Source organism: Drosophila obscura, unplaced genomic scaffold (genome assembly GCF_018151105.1).
Source record: "Drosophila obscura isolate BZ-5 IFL unplaced genomic scaffold, ASM1815110v1 contig_150, whole genome shotgun sequence".
Lineage (NCBI taxonomy): Eukaryota > Metazoa > Arthropoda > Insecta > Diptera > Drosophilidae > Drosophila > Drosophila obscura.
Genome location: NW_024542736.1, coordinates 11,452,043 through 11,462,611, shown reverse-complemented (window position 1 = coordinate 11,462,611; position 10,569 = coordinate 11,452,043).

Below are 10,569 nucleotides of genomic sequence, written 5' to 3'. Positions count from 1 at the left end.
GAGGGGCCTCCGATTGCGTGTTGCCTCTTATGAGTGACTGCTGCCCGCACCGCATGGGATGGATGCGCGATGCCTGCCTCCATTTGGGGGCCGCCGACTGTGCCGAGTATCCTTTGATGTGGCCTGTGGACTGAGGCTGGGGACTGGACTGGGCTGAAACTGCGATGCCCAAAAGGTATCTCTCTCTCTCTCTTCCTCCTGTGGTTGCCTTTGATGCGATAAAAAATTAAGGCGATAATGGAATTGAAGCAAATGAGCTGGCCAACATTTGTAAGATGGTGCCTGGAGCCCGGTCCCTGGTACCGGTCCATGGCCAACTATGCAGCTGTGCGACAAGCAAAAATTGGACAAGCGACACGCAATTTATGTCAGTGTGCGCACCCAGCGCCGGCCCACACGGGAAATTTGTTGTAATTAATAAGGAAAACGGCGAAAATAAACAACATCGAGAGAGAGAGAGAGCAAGCGAGTGTGCTGCGTGGAAAACTCTCAACATGTCGCTGCGTGTTCAATTTACAAGCCACCTACGTTGCGCCTTGACAAACGTTCGCCCATAAAAATTAAAGAAAAATAAAATCGTATATTATGGCTACTCTCGCTCCCTCCCTCTCACTGGCCTGAGCCTCCATGGAGCCATGGAATGATGTTGGCCCGGCTAACAACTTCATTTCGATGCCAGTCCGAGCTGTGCCGAGCTGTGGCCAGGCGACACTCATAAGGCATAAATTTGCTAGACTTAAGCCTAATTTATGCCGCATTTCGAGCCTGGGCCCCGAAAGGGTCTGTTCTGTCGGCCAAGTGGATATGCAACAAGTATCTCTGTTTGTCCCTCCTGCTCCCTGTGCCCCCTACCCTCTGTCCACTGTCCACTGTTCCCTACACCAGCCAACGACTGCATCTGCATTCACAATTAAACAATTTCCACTAAATCTCGTTACTTCCTTGGCAATTTGTTACGCGCGGCAGCAAAGTTATGTGACGCTGTGCCATAAATTCATGCCCCAACCGAGAGCCAACCACTGGCTGCCTCATGACCAGCAGCTCGCCCCTGTCACCCCCCCTGTACACCCCTGTCCCAGTGTTGACCAGTGGTTCCGAGTGGTTCCCAGTGGTTGTGTTAGTTGGCTGTGAAATCTCCTGCTTGGCGGCACTTAAATCGATGAATTTATGCAGCCAGGCACGCCTGCGCAGGAGGCACTGCATCCTGCATCCGAACCCCAAGCCCCCGAACATGAGCCTGAGCATCCGAGCCGTAAGTCGACATGGGAGCGAGCTGCAGGCGAGCATAAACTCCGATTAGGCGACAGTTGGCAGCGGGTCGTCACCGTCGATCCTATCATACCCGCTCTCTCTCTCTCTCTGGGGAATCCCCTTCTGGCAAGGCTGACCCAATGCCTGCAGGACTCGCGTGTGTCGCGGGTGGGTGGGTGTGTGGGTGTGTCGCCTTCATATCGTTGCACCTAATTCAAGTTCAATTACCAGCTCAAGTGCGGCATTAGTTTGCATAACGTTTATTGGTTGTCAGCTCTGCTCAAAGGCGGATCATAAGTGGAGCGGACAGCGACTGTCATTGAGAGAACATTGAGAGAATGTTCGTCAAGTTGAGTTTGCAGTGGATAGTGTATCTTAGAGATGGGGGAACATGCGATGATAGGGATAAAATTGTCAGTTATTTAATGTCAAAAAAAGACAAGGCAGGAACTACTTTAAGAGTCTATATATTTCTGAATTTCAGGGCATTTAAATTAAGAAGCGTCCCACTTTCAGCAAGATTTCAGCGGTACCTAAACTAAACACAAAAAATACATATGTATAAATAGACAAAATTTATAAATTTAAAAAATGTGTACATAAAAGTAAATAAAATATAATATCTAATTCAACACAATTTAATTCAACATAAATATAATATATATAATATAATAATAATAATATTTAATATATTATTCAACAAAAATAAAAATAATAAAAAAGAATAAAACAGAACGAAAATATTCTTGTTAAAATTAAACAATTTAAAGATTAAAGATAAATTAAATATTTAGTACGACTATGTGTAGATGTTTAGTTTTAAAAATAAAATGTTTTAATTTTAAGACCTAAATAATTTTTGTGACTAGTGCCTTAAATGTAAATAAATCTTGTAGCGACCAAATAAATAAATAAACTTAAAGTTAAATCTCTTAAATATCTGTACTCTACTAAGTTGAGTCTACTTTGACACCTGATACTTGGCTATCTAATCGTTATAGTTAAATTGAAAAGCAAACTATTCTGCTGCAACTTTTGTAAAAATATCTAAATATCTTTTCCTTTGAAATGTTTGCTTTAATTAATTCCTTTTCGAACTATGTATCTACAATTTCCAAACCCGATATCTTTCGACGGGAAATTGTTTTGCAAAATTTGTTTACTCGCTTTTGGGTAGGGAGGAGGGTAAAAACAGTTTCCAAATTCCGAAATTTCTGGCCAAAGTTTTGTGCGCTGCACCCAAAGGCAAGGGAAAAAACAATGTTGCATTGGTCAAGCCAGCATGGCTGTGCGACAGTGCATAAAAATATTTCAAAAATGTTGCATGCAACACACACGCAACAACTGCGAACGTACAGGAAAAGCAGAGCTTCCCTTCCACACACCACCACCCCACTCGCTGCCCCACTGGCATTTCATTCTGTTATCAAATCAAAGCGTCTTGGATACTTTTTGCTGCCATTTGCCACAACCGGCAAACAAAGTAACAAAGCAAAGAAAAACAAAAAAGAAATCGCGAGGCAAAAACTTTGCTTTTTGATTGGGGGAAAATCTTGCGAAAAATAATTTTAATTTATCACTTCCGCCGGCCATTGTGTCGTTCCATTCTACGTTCATTCATTGCGGACCGAGTACGGGTGGGGCATGGCAAGGCAAGGCAATGCAGGGCCTTCGATACTATACTTCCCTTCCCTCCTTCCCTCCCACACACTGCCCAGACGTTACTCGGCCGATTGCAATCTTTGCATTTCCTATATGCATGCATGCATGCTACCATTACCATTGCCATTAGGCGCTCCGCTCCGGCATTACCTCCGCCATTGCACCCTGGCTTCGACTTCCACTGGCTTCAACTGGGACTGCGACGGCGACTGCGACTCCTCCATTACCATTACCATTATAGCATTACCAACTGCCGATTGCTGTAAACTGGGTGCAGTGCTGTGTGCTTCCCCTCTTTTTCGCTCTTTTTTTGTGCCACATTTACTATTCGTTTGTCTATGCTTTGTTTGCGTCCATATGCAAATGCAATTTTCGCAGCTAACGGTGTGCGCGCTCTTTTGAGTTATGCGAGTGGGGGGCTACTAGACCTCTCCGCTCTGAGCCCAGCACAGGGCTTGGACCTGGCCTGGGCCTGGGCTTGGACTTGGGCCAATGAGCCTTCGCCACGCAACAATGGTCAAATGACTTGGCGACAGGAGCGGAATGGCTCAATCGAGGGCACTTCCAACAAGGAAATCCCTGCAGGGTTGTATCTACCTACGATTATTAGCTTAACCCCAAGAAAAATAAACATGTTCCAAGCTTCTTTATCAGACTTTACAGTCGAGTTGATAAATATATATATTTTTTTTAAATTTAACTAACAAAATAAATGAATTTCTTGTATGCAGTTCATCCTGTTTTATCATCTCGGGTCTTCTTCTATTAAGTTCTTGTATTTCAATATATTTTTTCCCGTTCATTATTATGAATTTTTTCCTTATCCAGAGTTAGACTGGCATTAAACTGACTTATTATATTTTTATTTATATTTATTTATATTTATTATTTATTTGCATGCCAGCGCTATGTTTAGGCCCAAAGGCCTCCTCCACTATGTATATTTATTCCGTGCCTGTGCGCCTCAACTTTTTGACTCGTACGTGAAGTGTTGACCCTATTTTTTGGGGTAGTTACAGCGCAGAGCCCCTGCTGTAAATGGCGTAACATTTTTTGCATGTTTCGGATACCTCGTTCCCGTTCCCGTCCCCGACCAGACCAGACCTCTGGGAACGGTCAACGGCGGAGAGCCCTTAACGTTGTCGTCATGTTGCCAAGACATTTTGCTGCATTGCATTGCATTGCATTGCAGTCGCTGCCAGTTGGCTGTTTTGCTGTTGGCCAGCAAGTTAATTTAGACGGAACCCAGAGCCAAAAAAAACCAGCTGCCTGCCATATTCTTTTGTTTGTACTCTTAGTTGTTGTTGTTGTTGTTGTTGTTGTTGGTGGTGCTGCTGCTGTTGTTCTTGGGGGTAATTAATCATCGGGCTGGTAAGCATTCGTGTAAGCGCTCTTATCGCTCAAAACACATCTCAAGTAGTTAATTTTAAAATGCCCCACGTAACAGGCTGCAATTTTCAGAGTCAACAACGGGGGCTGGAGTGGAGTAGGGGCTGGGGCTGTGGCTGTGGCTGGGCGGGCCCTGGCACTTGTCAACGCTTTTGATTGACAGCACTTAAATATTTTATTAGGCACTTTTTTTGCTGGCCACAGCCCCAATACACCCACACACACCCACTTCCATCCGTAGAGTGGGAAGCAAAGTCTGGCTGCAGCATGGGGTCCAATGGGCGCTCAAAAAAACACCCGCCTCCTCTTCCAGAGGGGTTAATTAAGCGATAGTCGCCACCCAGCGGCCGGTAGCTGTACTACAACAACTACCGCTAGACGGACGGGGAACCACCACCACCACCTCCACTCAGTTTCGTTGCGTTTCCTTCGGTGGTTGCTCTGCGAGTTGCGCTGCGCCACCATGTGCCGTGTGCCGTGTGCTGTGCCTCTCGCTCGCCCGCTGTACCCGCAGCCAGCATACAGCCATCTCTCTCTTTTCAAATATGGCGACTCATCGCATTGGCTGTTGCGGGCCCAAAGGGGCGTGTCGTCTCTCGGTCATGTTTAATTTCATGTTTACCGGCCAACGAATGGGGGGCCAAGTCGAGTCGAGTCGCGTCGAGTCGGGCCAAAAGCAGAGCAACAAGTGCCTCTCAAAACTCAAGTCGCAGCAAATCAATATTCGAATTGAATCGAATCAAATCAAATGCAGGGAATACAATTGAATTTCGCTTCGATTCAATTTGAATCACCTTTGACAGTTGTGGGGAAAAAACGGCAGAGGAGTTCGAGGGTATCGAGCCCCCTATCCCCTACCCGCCTGTTGTTTGGGGGTAAACTTGTGTAACCAACAAAATGCAATGCGATATGGCAATTTAGCTGTCAGTTAGCTCTGCTCTGCTCTCTGGGCCAATTAACTGCCTTGTGCTCGGTCCCGTCCCATTGTTGTTGCAGTTTTGTGGGCCCCCAGTTGCAACTGATGATTTTGCGGTTTTTTTTTTTTTGCCATTCCTTGGGGCAACATTTGTACCGTTGCACGGGTACGGGGTCGGGGGCGGGGGTGTGTGTGTTTTGTGCGTGTGCAAACAGCAATTATCTGATAAATGCCCTGGCGCTGAAAAATTGATAAATTGCTCATATAAACGTTACGCTATGATTATGGCATTTCACCCGACAATCCAGCGGACTAGAGGCGCTCCTCCATCATCAAGTGGAATTTTTTTTGTTTTCTGATATCAAGTACACGTCTGACAGTTAATTGCTGTGGAAAATTAAATGGCAAGCTGGGGGGGAAGTTTGAGGAACTTCAAGTGGAGATGTAAGTGCGCGGAAGAAATGTATAAAAATCTTTGAGAGGGCGTGGTATATAGCGCATGGATTATGCAGGGATATCAGCTCTATTACTAGAGCTACAGAATTTAACAAAAAATATCTACTGATTTTTACTTTACTTTTACTTTTATTTATAGGGGAAACTCCATTAATTTCTTAGTAGAAATGGAAAGAATATTATACAAAATACTGCATAAGACATATTCTTAAATCTTAAATAATATATAAAATATACAGACATTACATTCTTCGGAACTATTTTAGAATTTAAATTTAAAATAAAAATAAGAATAATTTGTGTGTCGTTAAATAGAGCGTTAAATTTCGTTTGTCTTGACTTTCATGTATGTAAAGTCAAGGCTAAATGGGAATCACTATAATTTACAAAACCCATTTACATATGTAAATATTCTGGTTTGGGTGAACTTCAGTCAGTGGTAAATGGTGGTATATTTATGAACCTGAAAGCTGCTGACTAAACCATATTTATAGACGTAATATATGTATAAAGAAATTATATTAATCAGTAACTAAAAGAAAAAATAAAGGCCATATATTACAGTAATCTGTAATCTGCAATTGTATTTGTTTTTTTTTAAGTATAAATATTTATTTCTGGTCTATGTTTCAATTTACCAAAAAATTTGCATAGAAACCTAACAAACGAAAACAGATTGAAATTGTTAGTATGTATAAAAAAAATAAATATAAATAAAATGAAAATGAAAAAATTTCAGAATAAATTTTTGCCAATGGATTTTTAAAGTAAAAATCAATCTTTCACTTTTCCAATTTAAAATGTCTCTTCCGACCTGATCCTCCATTATGTGTAGTATCTTCCAATAAAAATTTCACTCAGGCTGCGATTTAGGCAATCCCAAAATCGATTTGTTGAACTCATGACTAATCGCCCACTGACATCCATAAACTAAACACCCGATGAAGAAGAGCTCTACTTGCGAAGATATATTGGGTGGCATTCAACATTTGGAGACTGCCAGCCAGAGACAAGTCATCAGTTGATCAGCAAATCCATCATTCGATTCGAAGTCTGTTGGCTGGTGCTGCTGCCTGATGGCTTCTTGGCTAATTTGTAGCAGTTGTACGAGTGTATGTTTATGTTTGCAACAAGACGCATGCCCCAGACGAAGCAAACTGCCAAAAGACTGTTCGTTCGATGATGGCCTCCAAATGAGGAGCGTTGATGACGAGGATGGAACTGGAACTGGAAATGCAACTCCTACTCCTCCATCGCTGCCTAGAATTGTGTGTTCAGTTTGTTTATTTATATAATTCCAGTCAAGCTCAATTAGAAACCCAAATACACACAGACAGCAAGGGGTAGGAGGCAGGGGCTGCTGCGGCTGCTGCTGCTGCTCTTGGTCTCGTGGCGTTGTTTGGCTGTGGCGCTTTTAGCTTTATTGATTTAAAAAAATGAAAAATTTATGTTTAAACAAAGCGAATGCGCCATGCAGCAGCAGCAGCAGCCCAGCCCCGAAAGTCCATTGCATGGTCCATTGCTATCGAGTATTGGAGGGGACCCCAACCAGACCAGAACAGAACCGTTTGGAATGGGAGCTCCAGCTCTGGTGGATGTGGCGATGTGGCCATTGGCGCCACCACTTAAAATCAACATGGGCCACCAGAAGAACAGCGAGGAAGGAGCTTGCTTGCTTGGCGGACTTTCAAATCTGAATAAATAAACAAACAATCCAACCAAATATTTCTTGCAACAATTTCTTCTATTCCAGCATGCGATTGGATATTGAAATATCGAAATTTGGTTGCTTGCGGAGGAAGTGCTCGTTCTAGTTCTGTGTACTCGCACTCTTGTTTGTATTTGAGAATTTTGCATTGTCGGCAAAATGCCTTTTGATGGCCAGCCAACACACAGGCAGAGGCAGGCCACAAGCGTACACAAGAGAAATAAGTTCACATAATCAAAAATGCAATTGGCGATGAATGCGAGCAATGCAACAATACAAATAAATTGCAATCATTCATCAAAAACAAAAGAGTTGCCGGCAATTGTTGCACCTTATTTGGGCAATCGGATGATGACGATGGTGTAGGCAACAGGCGAACTAAGCAGATTTACAGTGGTTACAAAATACGCTATAATACAAAGCAGTAAGCCTCATTTGATTGATTAATATAATAATTCATAATTTAGATGTATTTTCTATGATATCAAATGGCGTATTGTCTATGTATTTTGCATGTATTTTTATGCAAGAGAATTAGAGGATTTGCCTAACTGAATCTAAATGTTAAATATTTGTACGTACATTTACCAAATATATATAAGAAAATTAAGGTTTAAACCTTCATATATACTATATATATAAGAAAATATCATAGAACAAATTAATACAAATTTTTTGCAATTAAAATACATTTTTATTTATTTCAATATTGCAAATTAAGGTTTTAAGGGAAGTATCTGTGGATCACAAAATATTCTTAAATATTTGTATTAATTTTTTTTAATATTTTTTGTTTTGTTTTGTTAAAATGTATTTTCAGTTTTCAATACATAAGAGGCAGATCTATATTAAAGACTGATTTGGGATGGCTAAACAGACTTGAAATATTAATCTACTGAATTGAATTTTTAAAACCCTTTGCCGTATCAATACTACGTTTTCATCGCTTTTTAAGACTCAAAATTCACCCAAGGCACAGAGTAGTTCGTGGTGGGCAATGCTCTGCCGGGAGTAGCCTTATAATAGATTGAATGCATAACACAGAGTACAGACTTCTTCTGTGCGCAACATCTCAATCTTTGGGTTGACCGAACACCTTTCCAGGGCCAAGGAGGCAGCTAATAGCCCTGATCCGCACCGAACTTGGGTTCCGTTCTAAGCGGGTACCACTGTGCCAGATATACTGGCGATACATTGTTGCTTGTGGCGTTTTCTACGAATTTCAGGAGTCAAGCGGCGGCAGGAGCCGCTCAGCAGATCAGCTCATAAAAGGAGGCACTCAACAATCAAGCATGACGAAATGGCCAAGCGGCTTTGGCCGGCCACAAAGCTGGCCATGGAGCTGGAGCTGACTCTGGCTGGGCTCTGCATATGCAAATTGTATCGCCGGAGAGTGAAATAATGCGCTAAAGGCACACAAAACGTCAGGCCTCGATGTCATTGTCGTTGTGGCAGTTGTCGCTGCGGATTGGCCTTTGTGCCACAGCCGCAAAGTCAATTGTGAGGATGCCGCCTGCTGGTGCTGCTGCTGCTGCTGTTGCTGCTGCTGGGACGGGACACTGATGCTGAGGATGACTCGGATTAGGCAGCGCCTGCTGGGCATCTCAAAAAAATTTGACTACCGCTTTCACTTTGGTCTGCCTCAGCCTCTGGCCCAGCCTCTCTCTTCCCGCCTTTCTCTAAATATTTTGATAGTCTTTGCCGCTCGCTGTGTTTATGTGTGACATATAACACGAGTGCCTGGGCAGATACATCTACAGATACAGATAGATGCACTCGCAGAGAGCTCTCCAGAGCCAAGCCAAGGCCAGGCCTCTGGGTGGTCGCCTGTTCCATGTGCAAGTGAAAGCATTTTCCTGGCCACTTGAAGCAGCCATTAACCTACCGCAGTGCAGTTTGTATAAAACAACAGGAATACTCTCGCCCCATACACACACACACACACACAGATCTAAATTAATACTAATAAAATCAGTCGTACGGGTAGCAGGGCAAACTGTTAGTCGATTTACGACTTCCTTAACATCCTGCACTGATTGCCACATACCATCCCCCAGAGGAGCAGCCCCACACATACACAGACACACACTGGAGCGTTCTGATTGTAGGCTCTGGCTGGGGCTGAGGCTGCCCTTCCCTAGGCTCACCCTTGATAGACATCTTGAGTAGGGTTTGAAGGCTTTCAGTCAAATGCTCTTTTCCGACTTTTAATTGATGCGAATCTGCTGCTATGTTTGCCATCAACAAATTAGTTCCAGCCAGGCCAAAAGTCGCCAAATAATTTAGCCGGGAATGCAGCAGCAGCAGCAGCAGGAACAAAAAAAAAAAAAAACAAAAGAAGGAACACCAGAGCAGGGCGGGCAAACAAAGGCCAGTCGAAAGCTGATCAGATTAAGTGCTTATAACATGGACATGACTCCATTGACTAACCAGCGCACAGCACGGCGGTGTATCCCATACCCATTCCATCCCATCGCATCCCTTCTCCAGTAGCTTGGTAGCCTGGTAACCAACGCGATCGCGGGTTGCGACAAACAACGCGCAGCTTCAACTTGCCGCCGCGACACATCGATGCGATGGCTGCTGCTCCCGTTGATGCCCAAAAGACGATGGTGGCACCACAACAGCAGCAGCAGGCAACAGCAGCACCACTGTACATACACTACATGCAGCGCGGACTTTTGTCGGCAATTGTGGGTTGTACCCTACAGTTTGGGGTGGCTGTATATGGGTAGTAGCAGGAGAAATGACTAAAAATGACTTCTGGGGAGTTGATCGGTTGTATGATTCGAAATCAAATATTAAAATAAAAGGATTACAATTAAGAATCGGGAAGTTGACCGCAGCGATAAGGTAGGCGTAGGCGCGAGGAACGGGGGGAGTTGGGCAAAAGGATAAGGAGGAGGAATAAGGAATAAGCATTAGGAATATCCATAAAGGAATTCAAATTAACTAGCAAACATAGAGCGATAGAACGAAAATAAAAGCGGTGAAATTTTAATATTTATAATTAGATTAAACAAATTATAGATTAATATCGAGAAGGGATGCTGTAGAAAAAGAATTTTCACTTACATTTTGATATTAATATGAAAATATTGGATTTAAATATATTTAAAATAAATAAATTTCCTATTTTTTAGCTAAATATTATTTATAATTAAAATAAATATATTTAGATAATTAA